Below are 14,162 nucleotides of genomic sequence, written 5' to 3' on the forward strand. Positions count from 1 at the left end.
TTCTGTGTTTCATCGTCAATAAGAAGGTCCAAGGGATACAGTAAACCTGAAGAGAAGCATCGGAATCTAAAAGTGGACTCACAGGAGAGGTTCAAATCATAGAAAGTTAGATTGTCAGTCCTTTTGTACGTAAGTCGGCTTTGTGCCATTTGTATTAAATTCGGATGCAATATCTGTGTTTCATCGTCAATAAGAATGTCCAAGGGATACAGTAAACCTGAAGTGAAGCATCGGAATCTAAAACTGGACTCACAGGAGAGGTTCAAATCATAGATAATTAGAGTGTCAGTCCTCTTGTACTTAAGTCGGCATTGTGCCTTTTGAATTTAATTCCGATGCAATTTCTGTGTTTCATCGTCAATACGAAGGTCCAAGATATACAGTAAACCTGAAGAGAAGCATCGGATCCTAAAAGTGGACTCACAGGAGAGGTTCAAATCATAGAAAGTTAGATTGTCAGTCCTTTTGTACTTAAGTACCGCATTGTGCCTTTTGTATTAAATTCGGATGCAATTTCTGTGTTTCATCGTCAATAAGAAGGTCGAAGGGATACAGTAAACCTGAAGTAAAGCATCGGAATCTAAAACTGGACTCACACGAGGAATTCAAATCATTGATAGTTAGAGTGTCAGTCCTCTTGTACTTAAGTCGGCATTGTGTCTTTTGAATTTAATTCCGTTGCAATTTCTGTGTTTCATCGTCAATAAGAAGGTCCAAGGGATACAGTAAACCTGAAGTGAAGCATCGGAATCTAAAACTGGACTCAAAGGAGAGGTTCAAGTCATAGAAAGTGAGAGTGTCAGTCCTCTTGTACCTAAGTCGGCATTGTGCCTTTTGTATTAAATTCGGATGCAATTTCTGTGTTTCATCGTCAGTTACAAGGTCCAAGGGGTACAGTAAAGCTGAAGTGATGAATCGGAATCTAAAACTGGACTCACAGGAGAGGTTCAAATCATAGAAAGTTAGAGTGTCAGTCCTCTTGTACTTAAGTCGTCATTGTGCCTTTTGTATTACATTCGGATGCAAACTCTGTGTTTCATCGTCAATAAGAAGGTCCAAGGGATATAGTAAACCTGAAGTGAAGCATCGGAATCTAATACTGGACTCACAGGAGAGGTTCAAACATAGACAGTTAGAGTGTCAGTCCTCTTGTACTTAAGTCAGCATTGTGAATTTTTTTTTAAATTCGGATGCAATTTCTGTGTTTCATCGTCAATAAGAAGGTCCAAGGGATACAGTAAACCTGAAGTGAAGCATCGGAATCTCAAACTGGACTCACAGGAGAGGTTCAAATCATAGAAAATTAGTGTGTCAGTCCTCTTGTGGTTAATTCGGCATTGTGCATTTTGAATTTAATTCCGATGCAATTTCTGTGTTTCATCGTCAATAAGAAGGCCCAAGGGATACAGTAAACCTGAAGTGAAGCATCGGAATCTAAAACTGGACTCACAGGAGAGGTTCAAATCATAGAAAGAGAGAGTGTCAGTCCGCTTGTACTTAAGTCGGCATTGTGGCTTTTGTATTAAATTCGGATGCAATTTCTGTATTTCATCGTCAATAAGATGGTCTAAGGGATACAGTAAACCTGAAGTGAAACATCGGAATCTAAAACTGGACTCAAAGGAGAGGTTCAAGTCACAGAAAGTGAGAGTGCCAGTCCTCTAGTACTTAAGTCGGCATTGTGCCTTTTGTATTAAATTCGGATGCAATTTCTGTGTTTCATCGTCAATAAGAAGGTGCAAGGTATACAGTTAACCTGAAGTGAAGCATCGGAATCTAAAACTGGACTCACGGGAGAGGTTCAAATCATAGAAAGAGAGAGTGTCAGTCCTCTTTTACTTAAGTCGGCATTGCGCCTTTTGTAGTAAATCCGAATGCAATTTCTGTGTTTCATCGTCAATAAGAATGTCCAAGTGATACAGTAAAGCTGAAGTGAAGCATCGGAATCTAAAACTGGACTCACAGGAGAGGTCCAAATCATAGGAAGAGAGAGTGTCAGTCCTCTTGTACTTACGTCGGCATTGTGCCTTTAGTATTAAATTCAGATGCAATTTCTGTGCTTCATCGTCAATAAGAAGGTGCAAGGTATACAGTAAACCTGAAGTGAAGCATCGAAATCTAAAACTGGACTCACAGGACCGGTTCAAATCATAGAGAGTTAGAGTGTCAGTCCTCTTGTACTTAAGTCGGCATTGTGCCTTTTGAATTAAATTCCGATGCAATTTCTATGTTTCATCGTCAATAAGAAGGTGCAAGGTATACAGTAAACCTGAAGTGAAGCATCGGAATCTGAAACTGGACTCACAGGAGAGGTTCAAATCATAGGAAGAGAGAGTGTCTATCCTCTTTTACTTAAGCCGGCATTGTGCCTTTTGCATTAAATTCGGATGCAATTTCTGTATTTCATCGTCAATAAGAAGGTCCAAGGGATACAGTATACCTGAAGTGAAGCATCGGAATCTAAAACTGGACTCACAGGAGAGGTTCAAATCATAGATAGTTAGAGTGTCAGTCCTCTTGTACTTAAGTCGGCATTGTGCCTTTTGAATTTAATTCCGATGCAATTTCTGTTTTTCATCGTCAATAAGAAGGTCCAAGATATACAGTAAACCTGAAGAGAAGCATCGGATTCTAAAAGTGGACTCACACGAGAGGTTCAAATCATAGAAAGTTAGATTGTCAGTCCTTTTGTACTTAAGTCGTCATTGTGCCTTTTGTATTAAATTCGGATGCAATTTCTGTGTTTCATCGTCAATAAGAAGGTCCATTTGATACGGTAAACCTGAAGTGAAGCATCGGAATCTAAAACTGAACTCACAGGAGAGGTTCAAATCATAGATAGTTAGAATGTCAGTCCTCTTGTACTTAAGTCGGCATTGTGTCTTTTGAATTTAATTCCGATGCAATTTCTGTGTTTCATCGTCAATAAGAAGGTCCAAGGGATACAGTAAACCTGAAGAGAAGCATCGGAATCTAAAAGTGGACTCACAGGAGAGGTTCAAATCATAGAAAGTTAGATTGTCAGTCCTTTTGTACGTAAGTCGGCATTGTGCCATTTGTATTAAATTCGGATGCAATATCTGTGTTTCATCGAAAATAAGAAGGTCGAAGGGATACAGTAAACCTGAAGTAAAGCATCGGAATCTAAAACTCGACTCACACGAGGGATTCAAATCATTGATAGTTAGAGTGTCAGTCCTCTTGTACTTAAGTCGGTATTGTGTCTTTTGAATTTAATTCCGTTGCAATTTCTGTGTTTCATCGTCAATAAGAAGGTCCAAGGGATACAGTAAACCTGAAGTGAAGCATCGGAATCTAAAACTGGACTCACAGGAGAGGTTCAAATCATAGGAAGAGAGAGTGTCAGTCCTCTTTTACTTAAGTCGGCATAGTGCCTTTTGTATTAAATTCGGATGCAATTTCTGTATTTCATCGTCAATAAGAAGGTCCAAGGTATACAGTAAACCTGAAGTGAAGCATCGGAATCTAAAACTGGACTCACGGGAGAGGTTCAAATCATAGAAAGAGAGAGTGTCAGTCCTCTTTTACTTAAGTCGGCATTGCGCCTTTTGTAGTAAATCCGAATGCAATTTCTGTGTTTCATCGTCAATAAGAATATCCAAGTGATACAGTAAACCTGAAGTGAAGCATCGGAATCTAAAACTGGACTCACAGGAGAGGTCCAAATCATAGGAAGAGAGAGTGTCAGTCCTCTTGTACTTACGTCGGCATTGTGCCTTTTGTATTAAATTCAGATGCAATTTCTGTGCTTCATCGTCAATAAGAAGGTGCAAGGTATACAGTAAACCTGAAGTGAAGCATCGAAATCTAAAACTGGACTCACAGGACAGGTTCAAATCATAGAGAGTTAGAGTGTCAGTCCTCTTGTACTTTAGTCTGCATTGTGCCTTTTGAATTAAATTCCGATGCAATTTCTATGTTTCTTCGTCTATAAGAATGTCCAAGGGATACAGTAAACCTGAAGTGAAGCATCGCAATCTAAACCTGGACTCACAGGAGAGGTTCAATTCATAGATAGTTAGAGTGTAAGTTCTCTTGTACTTAAGTCGGCATTGTGCCTTTTGAATTTAATTCCGATGCAATTTCTGTGTTTCATCGTCAATAAGAAGGTGCAAGATATACAGTAAACCTGAAGAGAAGCATCGGATTCTAAAAGTGGACTCACAGGAGAGGTTCAAATGATAGAAAGTCAGATTGTCAGTCCTTTTGTACTTAAGTCGGCATTGTGCCTAACGTATTAAATTCGGATGCAAGTTCTGTGTTTCATCGTCAATAAGAAGGTCCATGGGATACGGTAAACCTGAAGTGAAGCATCGGAATCTAAAACTGGACTCACAGGAGAGATTCAAATCATAGATAGTTAGAGTGTCAGTCCTCTTGTACTTAAGTCGGCATTGTGTCTTTTGAATTTAATTCCGATGCAATTTCTGTGTTTCATCGTCAATAAGAAGGTCCAAGGGATACAGTAAACCTGAAGAGAACCATCGGAATCTAAAAGTGGACTCACAGGAGAGGTTCAAATCATAGAAAGTTAGATAGTCAGTCCTTTTGTACGTAAGTCGGCATTGTGCCATTTGTATTAAATTCGGATGCAATATCTGTGGTTCATCGTCAATAAGAAGGTCCATGGGATACGGTAAACCTGAAGTGAAGCATCGGATTCTAAAAGTGGACTCACAGGAGAGGTTAAAATCATAGAAAGTTAGATTGTCAGTCCTTTTGTACTTAAGTCGGCATTGTGCCTTCTGTATTAAATTCGGATGCAATTTCTGTGTTTCATCGTCAATAAGAAGGTCCATGGGATACGGTAAACCTGAAGTGAAGCATCGGAATCTAAAACTGGACTCACAGGAGAGGTTCAAATCATAGATAGTTAGAGTGTCAGTCCTCTTGTACTTAAGTCGGCATTGTGTCTTTTGAATTTAATTCCGATGCAATTTCTGTGTTTCATCGTCAATAAGAAGGTCCAAGGGATACAGTAAACCTGAAGTGAAGCATCGGAATCTAAAATTGGACTCACAGGAGAGGTTCAAATCATAGGAAGAGAGAGTGTCAGTCCTCTTTTACTTAAGTCGGCATAGTGCCTTTTGTATTAAATTCGGATGCAATTTCTGTTTTTCATCGTCAATAAGAAGGTCCAAGGTATACAGTAAACCTGAAGTGAAGCATCGGAATCTAAAACTGGACTCACGGGAGACGTTCAAATCATAGAAAGAGAGAGTGTCAGTCCTCTTTTACTTAAGTCGGCATTGCGCCTTTTGTAGTAAATCCGAATGCAATTTCTGTGTTTCATCGTCAATAAGAATGTCCAAGTGATACAGTAAACCTGAAGTGAAGCATCGGATTCTAAAAGTGGACTCACAGGAGAGGTTAAAATCATAGAAAGTTAGATTGTCAGTCCTTTTGTACTTAAGTCGGCATTGTGCCTTCTGTATTAAATTCGGATGCAATTTCTGTGTTTCATCGTCAATAAGAAGGTCCATGGGATACGGTAAACCTGAAGTGAAGCATCGAAATCTAAAACTGGACTCACAGGAGAGGTTCAAATCATAGAAAGAGAGAGTGTCAGTCCTCTTTTACTTAAGTCGGCATTGCGCCTTTTGTAGTAAATCCGAATGCAATTTCTGTGTTTCATCGTCAATAAGAATGTCCAAGGGATACAGTAAACCTGAAGTGAAGCATCGGAATCTAAAACTGGACTCACAGGAGAGGTTCAAATCATAGGAAGAGAGAGTGTCAGTCCTCTTTTACTTGAGTCGGCATAGTGCCTTTTGTATTAAATTCGGATGCAATTTCTGTATTTCATCGTCAATAAGAAGGTCCAAGGTATACAGTAAACCTGAAGTGAAGCATCGGAATCTAAAACTGGACTCACAGGAGAGGTTCAAATCATAGGAAGAGAGAGTGTCAGTCCTCTTTTACTTAAGTCGGCATAGTGCCTTTTGTATTAAATTCGGATGCAATTTCTGTATTTCATCGTCAATAAGAAGGTCCAAGGTATACAGTAAACCTGAAGTGAAGCATCGGAATCTAAAACTGGACTCACGGGAGAGGTTCAAATCATAGAAAGAGAGAGTGTCAGTCCTCTTTTACTTAAGTCGGCATTGCGCCTTTTGTAGTAAATCCGAATGCAATTTCTGTGTTTCATCGTCAATAAGAATGTCCAAGTGATACAGTAAACCTGAAGTGAAGCATCGGAATCTAAAACTGGACTCACAGGAGAGGTCCAAATCATAGGAAGAGAGAGTGTCAGTCCTCTTGTACTTACGTCGGCATTGTGCCTTTTGTATTAAATTCAGATGCAATTTCTGTGCTTCATCGTCAATAAGAAGGTGCAAGGTATACAGTAAACCTGAAGTGAAGCTTCGAAATCTAAAACTGGACTCACAGGACAGGTTCAAATCATAGAGAGTTAGAGTGTCAGTCCTCTTGTACTTAAGTCGGCATTGTGCCTTTTGAATTAAATTCCGATGCAATTTCTATGTTTCATCGTCAATAAGAATGTCCAAGGGATACAGTAAACCTGAAGTGAAGCATCGGAATCTAAAACTGGACTCACAGGAGAGGTTCAAATCATAGAAAGTTAGATAGTCAGTCCTTTTGTACGTAAGTCGGCATTGTGCCATTTGTATTAAATTCGGATGCAATATCTGTGGTTCATCGCCAATAAGAAGGTCGAAGGGATACAGTAAACCTGAAGTAAAGCATCGGAATCTAAAACTGGACTCACACGAGGGATTCAAATCATTGATAGTTAGAGTGTCAGTCATCTTGTACTTAAGTCGGCATTGTGTCTTTTGAATTTAATTCCGTTGCAATTTCTGTGTTTCATCGTCAATAAGAAGGTCCAAGGGATACAGTAAACCTGAAGTGAAGCATCGGAATCTAAAACTGGACTCACAGGAGAGGTTCAAATCATAGGAAGAGAGAGTGTCAGTCCTCTTTTACTTAAGTCGGCATAGTGCCTTTTGTATTAAATTCGGATGCAATTTCTGTATTTCATCGTCAATAAGAAGGTCCAAGGTATACAGTAAACCTGAAGTGAAGCATCGGAATCTAAAACTGGACTCACGGGAGAGGTTCAAATCATAGAAAGAGAGAGTGTCAGTCCTCTTTTACTTAAGTCGGCATTGCGCCTTTTGTAGTAAATCCGAATGCAATTTCTGTGTTTCATCGTCAATAAGAATGTCCAAGTGATACAGTAAACCTGAAGTGAAGCATCGGATTCTAAAAGTGGACTCACAGGAGAGGTTAAAATCATAGAAAGTTAGATTGTCAGTCCTTTTGTACTTAAGTCGGCATTGTGCCTTCTGTATTAAATTCGGATGCAATTTCTGTGTTTCATCGTCAATAAGAAGGTCCATGGGATACGGTAAACCTGAAGTGAAGCATCGGAATCTAAAACTGGACTCACAGGAGAGGTTCAAATCATAGATAGTTAGAGTGTCAGTCCTCTTGTACTTAAGTCGGCATTGTGTCTTTTGAATTTAATTCCGATGCAATTTCTGTGTTTCATCGTCAATAAGAAGGTCCAAGGGATACAGTAAACCTGAAGAGAAGCATCGGAATCTAAAAGTGGACTCACAGGAGAGGTTCAAATCATAGAAAGTTAGATTGTCAGTCCTTTTGTACGTAAGTCGGCATTGTGCCATTTGTATTAAATTCGGATGCAATATCTGTGTTTCATCGCCAATAAGAAGGTCGAAGGGATACAGTAAACCTGAAGTAAAGCATCGGAATCTAAAACTGGACTCATACGAGGGATTCAAATCATTGATAGTTAGAGTGTCAGTCCTCTTGTACTTAAGTCGGCATTGTGTCTTTTGAATTTAATTCCGTTGCAATTTCTGTGTTTCATCGTCAATAAGAAGGTCCAAGGGATACAGTATACCTGAAGTGAAGCATCGGAACCTAAAACTGGACTCACAGGAGAGGTTCAAATCATAGGAAGAGAGAGTGTCAGTCCTCATTTACTTAAGTCGGCATAGTGCCTTTTGTATTAAATTCGGATGCAATTTCTGTATTTCATCGTCAATAAGAAGGTCCAAGGGATACAGTAAACCTGAAGTGAAGCATCGGAATCTAAAACTGGACTCACAGGAGAGGTTCAAATCATAGAAAGAGAGAGTGTCAGTCCGCTTGTACTTAAGTCGGCATTGTGCCTTTTGTATTAAATTCATATGCAATTTCTGTAATTTTTCGTCAAAAAGATGGTCCAAGGTATACAGTAAACCTGAAGTGAAGCATCGGAATCTAAAACTGGACTCACAGGAGAGGTTCAAATCATTGATAGTTAGAGTGTCAGTCCTCTTATACTTAAGTCGGCATTGTGCCTTTTGTATTAAATTCAGTTGCAATTTTTGTGTTTCATCGTCAATAAGAATGTCCAAGTGATACAGTAAACCTGAAGTGAAGCATCGGAATCTAAAACTGGACTCACAGGAGAGGTCCAAATCATAGGAAGAGAGAGTGTCAGTCCTCTTGTACTTACGTCGGCATTGTGCCTTTTGTATTAAATTCAGATGCAATTTCTGTGCTTCATCGTCAATAAGAAGGTGCAAGGTATACAGTAAACCTGAAGTGAAGCATCGAAATCTAAAACTGGACTCACAGGACAGGTTCAAATCATAGAGAGTTAGAGTGTCAGTCCTCTTGTACTTAAGTCTGCATTGTGCCTTTTGAATTAAATTCCGATGCAATTTCTATGTTTCTTCGTCTATAAGTATGTCCAAGGGATACAGTAAACCTGAAGTGAAGCATCGCAATCTAAACCTGGACTCACAGGAGAGGTTCAATTCATAGATAGTTAGAGTGTAAGTCCTCTTGTACTTAAGTCGGCATTGTGCCTTTTGAATTTAATTCCGATGCAATTTCTGTGTTTCATCGTCAATAAGAAGGTCCAAGATATACAGTAAACCTGAAGAGAAGCATCGGATTCTAAAAGTGGACTCACAGGAGAGGTTCAAATGATAGAAAGTCAGATTGTCAGTCCTTTTGTACTTAAGTCGGCATTGAGCCTAATGTATTAAATTCGGATGCAATTTCTGTGTTTCATCGTCAATAAGAAGGTCCATGGGATCCGGTAAACCTGAAGTGAAGCATCGGAATCTAAAACTGGACTCACAGGAGAGGTTCAAATCATAGATAGTTAGAGTGTCAGTCCTCTTGTACTTAAGTCGGCATTGTGTCTTTTGAATTTAATTCCGATGCAATTTCTGTGTTTTATCGTCAATAAGAAGGTCCAAGGGATACAGTAAACCTGAAGAGAACCATCGGAATCTAAAAGTGGACTCACAGGAGAGGTTCAAATCATAGAAAGTTAGATAGTCAGTCCTTTTGTACGTAAGTCGGCATTGTGCCATTTGTATTAAATTCGGATGCAATATCCGTGGTTCATCGTCAATAAGAAGGTCCATGGGATACGGTAAACCTGAAGTGAAGCATCGGATTCTAAAAGTGGACTCACAGGAGAGGTTAAAATCATAGAAAGTTAGATTGTCAGTCCTTTTGTACTTAAGTCGGCATTGTGCCTTCTGTATTAAATTCGGATGCAATTTCTGTGTTTCATCGTCAATAAGAAGGTCCATGGGATACGGTAAACCTGAAGTGAAGCATCGGAATCTAAAACTGGACTCACAGGAGAGGTTCAAGTCATAGATAGTTAGAGTGTCAGTCCTCTTGTACTTAAGTCGGCATAGTGCCTTTTGAATTAAATTCGGATGCAATTTCTGTTTTTCATCGTCAATAAGAAGGTCCAAGGTATACAGTAAACCTGAAGTGAAGCATCGGAATCTAAAACTGGACTCACGGGAGACGTTCAAATCATAGAAAGAGAGAGTGTCAGTCCTCTTTTACTTAAGTCGGCATTGCGCCTTTTGTAGTAAATCCGAATGCAATTTCTGTGTTTCATCGTCAATAAGAATGTCCAAGTGATACAGTAAACCTGAAGTGAAGCATCGGATTCTAAAAGTGGACTCACAGGAGAGGTTAAAATCATAGAAAGTTAGATTGTCAGTCCTTTTGTACTTAAGTCGGCATTTTGCCTTCTGTATTAAATTCGGATGCAATTTCTGTGTTTCATCGTCAATAAGAAGGTCCATGGGATACGGTAAACCTGAAGTGAAGCATCGGAATCTAAAACTGGACTCACAGGAGAGGTTCAAATCATAGGAAGAGAGAGTGTCAGTCCTCTTTTACTTAAGTCGGCATAGTGCCTTTTGTATTAAATTCGGATGCAATTTCTGTATTTCATCGTCAATAAGAAGGTCCAAGGTATACAGTAAACCTGAAGTGAAGCATCGGAATCTAAAACTGGACTCACGGGAGAGGTTCAAATCATAGAAAGAGAGAGTGTCAGTCCTCTTTTACTTAAGTCGGCATTGCGCCTTTTGTAGTAAATCCGAATGCAATTTCTGTGTTTCATCGTCAATAAGAATGTCCAAGTGATACAGTAAACCAGAAGTGAAGCATCGGAATCTAAAACTGGACTCACAGGAGAGGTCCAAATCATAGGAAGAGAGAGTGTCAGTCCTCTTGTACTTAAGTCGGCATTGTGTCTTTTGAATTTAATTCCGATGCAATTTCTGTGTTTCATCGTCAATAAGAAGGTCCAAGGGATACAGTAAACCTGAAGAGAAGCATCGGAATCTAAAAGTGGACTCACAGGAGAGGTTCAAATCATAGAAAGTTAGATTGTCAGTCCTTTTGTACGTAAGTCGGCATTGTGCCATTTGTATTAAATTCGGATGCAATATCTGTGTTTCATCGCCAATAAGAAGGTCGAAGGGATACAGTAAACCTGAAGTAAAGCATCGGAATCTAAAACTGGACTCACACGAGGGATTCAAATCATTGATAGTTAGAGTGTCAGTCCTCTTGTACTTAAGTCGGCATTGTGTCTTTTGAATTTAATTCCGTTGCAATTTCTGTGTTTCATCGTCAATAAGAAGGTCCAAGGGATACAGTATACCTGAAGTGAAGCATCGGAACCTAAAACTGGACTCACAGGAGAGGTTCAAATCATAGGAAGAGAGAGTGTCAGTCCTCATTTACTTAAGTCGGCATAGTGCATTTTGTATTAAATTCGGATGCAATTTCTGTATTTCATCGTCAATAAGAAGGTCCAAGGGATACAGTAAACCTGAAGTGAAGCATCGGAATCTAAAACCGGACTCACAGGAGAGGTTCAAATCATAGAAAGAGAGAGTGTCAGTCCGCTTGTACTTAAGTCGGCATTGTGCCTTTTGTATTAAATTCATATGCAATTTCTGTAATTTTTCGTCAAAAAGATGGTCCAAGGGATACAGTAAACCTGAAGTGAAGCATCGGAATCTAAAACTGGACTCACAGGAGAGGCTCTAGTCATAGAAAGTGAGAGTGTCAGTCCTCTTGTACTTAAGTCGGCATTGCGACTTTTGTATTAAATCCGGATGCAATTTCTGTGTTTCATCGTCAATAAGAAGGTCCAAGGGATACAGTAAACCTGAAGTGAAGCATCGGAATCTAAAACTGGACTCACAGGAGAGGACAATATCATAGAAAGGAAGAGTGTCAGTCAACTTGTACTTACGTCGGCATTGTGCCTTTAGTATTAAATTCAGATGCAATTTCTGTGCTTCATCGTCAATACGAAGGTGCAAGGTATACAGTAAACCTGAAGTGAAGCATCGGAATCTAAAACTGGACTCACAGGAGAGGTTCACATCATCGAAAGTGAGGGTGACAGTCCCCTTGTACTTATGTCGGCATTGTGCCTTTTGTATTAAATTCGGATGCAAATTCTGTGTTTCATCGTAAATAAGAAGGACCAAGGGATACAGTAAACCTGAAGTGAAGCATCGGAGTCTAAAACTGGACTCACAGGGGGGGGTACAAATCATAGAAAGTTAGAGTGTCAGTCCTCTTGTACTTGAGTCGGCATTGTGCCTTTTGAATTTAATTCCGATGCAATTTTTGCGTTTCATCGTCAATAAGAAGGTGCAAGGTGTACAGTAAACCTGAAGTGAAGCATCGGAATATAAAACTGGACTCACAGGAGAGGTACAAATCATAGAAAGTGAGAGTGTCTGTCCTCTTGTACTTAAGTCGGCATAGTGCCTTTTGTATTAAATTCGGATGCAATTTCTGTATTTCATCGTCAATAAGAAGGTCCAAGATATACAGTAAACCTGAAGTGAAGCATCGGAATCTAAAACTGGACTCACGGGAGAGGTTCAAATCATAGAAAGAGAGAGTGTCAGTCCTCTTTTACTTAAGTCGGCATTGCGCCTTTTGTAGTAAATCCGAATGCAATTTCTGTGTTTCATCGTCAATAAGAATGTCCAAGTGATACAGTAAACCTGAAGTGAAGCATCGGAATCTAAAACTGGACTCACAGGAGAGGTCCAAATCATAGGAAGAGAGAGTGTCAGTCCTCTTGTACTTACGTCGGCATTGTGCCTTTTGTATTAAATTCAGATGCAATTTCTGTGCTTCATCGTCAATAAGAAGCTGCAAGGTATACAGTAAACCTGAAGTGAAGCATCGAAATCTAAAACTGGACTCACAGGACAGGTTCAAATCATACAGAGTTAGAGTGTCAGTCCTCTTGCACTTATGTCGGCATTGTGCCTTTTGAATTAAATTCCGATGCAATTTCTATGTTTCATCGTCAATAAGAATGTCCAAGGGATACAGTAAACCTGAAGTGAAGCATCGGAATCTAAAACTGGACTCACAGAAGAGGTTCATATCATAGATAGTTAGAGTGTCAGTCCTCTTGTACTTAAGTCGGCATTGTGCCTTTTGAATTTAATTCCGATGCAATTTCTGTGTTTCATCGTCAATAAGAAGGTCCAAGATATACAGTAAACCTGAAGAGAAGCATCGGATTCTAAAAGTGGACTCACAGGAGAGGTTCAAATCATAGAAAGTTAGATTGTCAGTCCTTTTGTACTTAAGTCGGCATTGTGCCTTCTGTATTAAATTCGGATGCAATTTCTGTGTTTCATCGTCAATAAGAAGGTCCATGGGATACGGTAAACCTGAAGTGAAGCATCGGAATCTAAAACTGGACTCACAGGAGAGGTTCAAATCATAGATAGTTAGAGTGTCAGTCCTCTTGTACTTAAGTCGGCATTGTGTCTTTTGAATTTTATTCCGATGCAATTTCTGTGTTTCATCGTCAATAAGAAGGTCCAAGGGATACAGTAAACCTGAAGAGAAGCATCGGAAACTAAAAGTGGACTCACAGGAGCGGTTCAAATCATAGAAAGTTAGATTGTCAGTCCTTTTGTACGTAAGTCGGCATTGTGCCATTTGTATTAAATTCGGATGCAATATCTGTGTTTCATCGCCAATAGGAAGGTCCAAGGGATACAGTAAACCTGAAGTGAAGCATCGGAATCTAAAACTGGACTCACAGGAGAGGACAATATCATAGAAAGGAAGAGTGTCAGTCCTCTTGTACTTACGTCGGCATTGTGCCTTTAGTATTAAATTCAGATGCAATTTCTGTGCTTCATCGTCAATACGAAGGTGCAAGGTATACAGTAAACCTGAAGTGAAGCATCGGAATCTAAAACTGGACTCACAGGAGAGGTTCAAAGCATAGGAAGAAAGAGTGTCAGTCCTCTTTTACTTAAGTCGGCATTGTGCCTTTTGTATTAAATTCGGATGCAATTTCTGTATTTCATCGTCAATACGAAGGTCCAAGGGATACAGTAAACCTGAAGTGAAGCATCGGAATCTAAAACTAAACTCACAGGAGAGGTTCAAATCATAGAAAGAGAGAGTGTCAGTTCGCTTGTACTTATGTCGGCATTGTGCCTTTTGTATTAAATTCGGATGCAATTTCTGTATTTCATCGTCAAAAAGATGGTCCAAGGGATACAGTAAACCTGAAGTGAAGCATCGGAATCTAAAACTGGACTCACAGGAGAGGTTCAAGTCATAGAAAGTGAGACTGTCTGTCCTCTTGTACTTAAGTCGGCATTGAGCCTTTTGTATTAAATTCGGATGCAATTTCTGTGTTTCATCGTCAATAAGAAGGTCCAGGGTATACAGTAATCCTGAAGTGAAGCATCGGAATCTAAAACTGGACTCTCAGGAGAGGTTCAAATCATAGAAAGAGAGAGTGTCAGTCCTCTTTTACTTAAGTCGGC

This window comes from Schistocerca americana, chromosome 4, assembly GCF_021461395.2.
Source record: "Schistocerca americana isolate TAMUIC-IGC-003095 chromosome 4, iqSchAmer2.1, whole genome shotgun sequence".
NCBI lineage: Eukaryota > Metazoa > Arthropoda > Insecta > Orthoptera > Acrididae > Schistocerca > Schistocerca americana.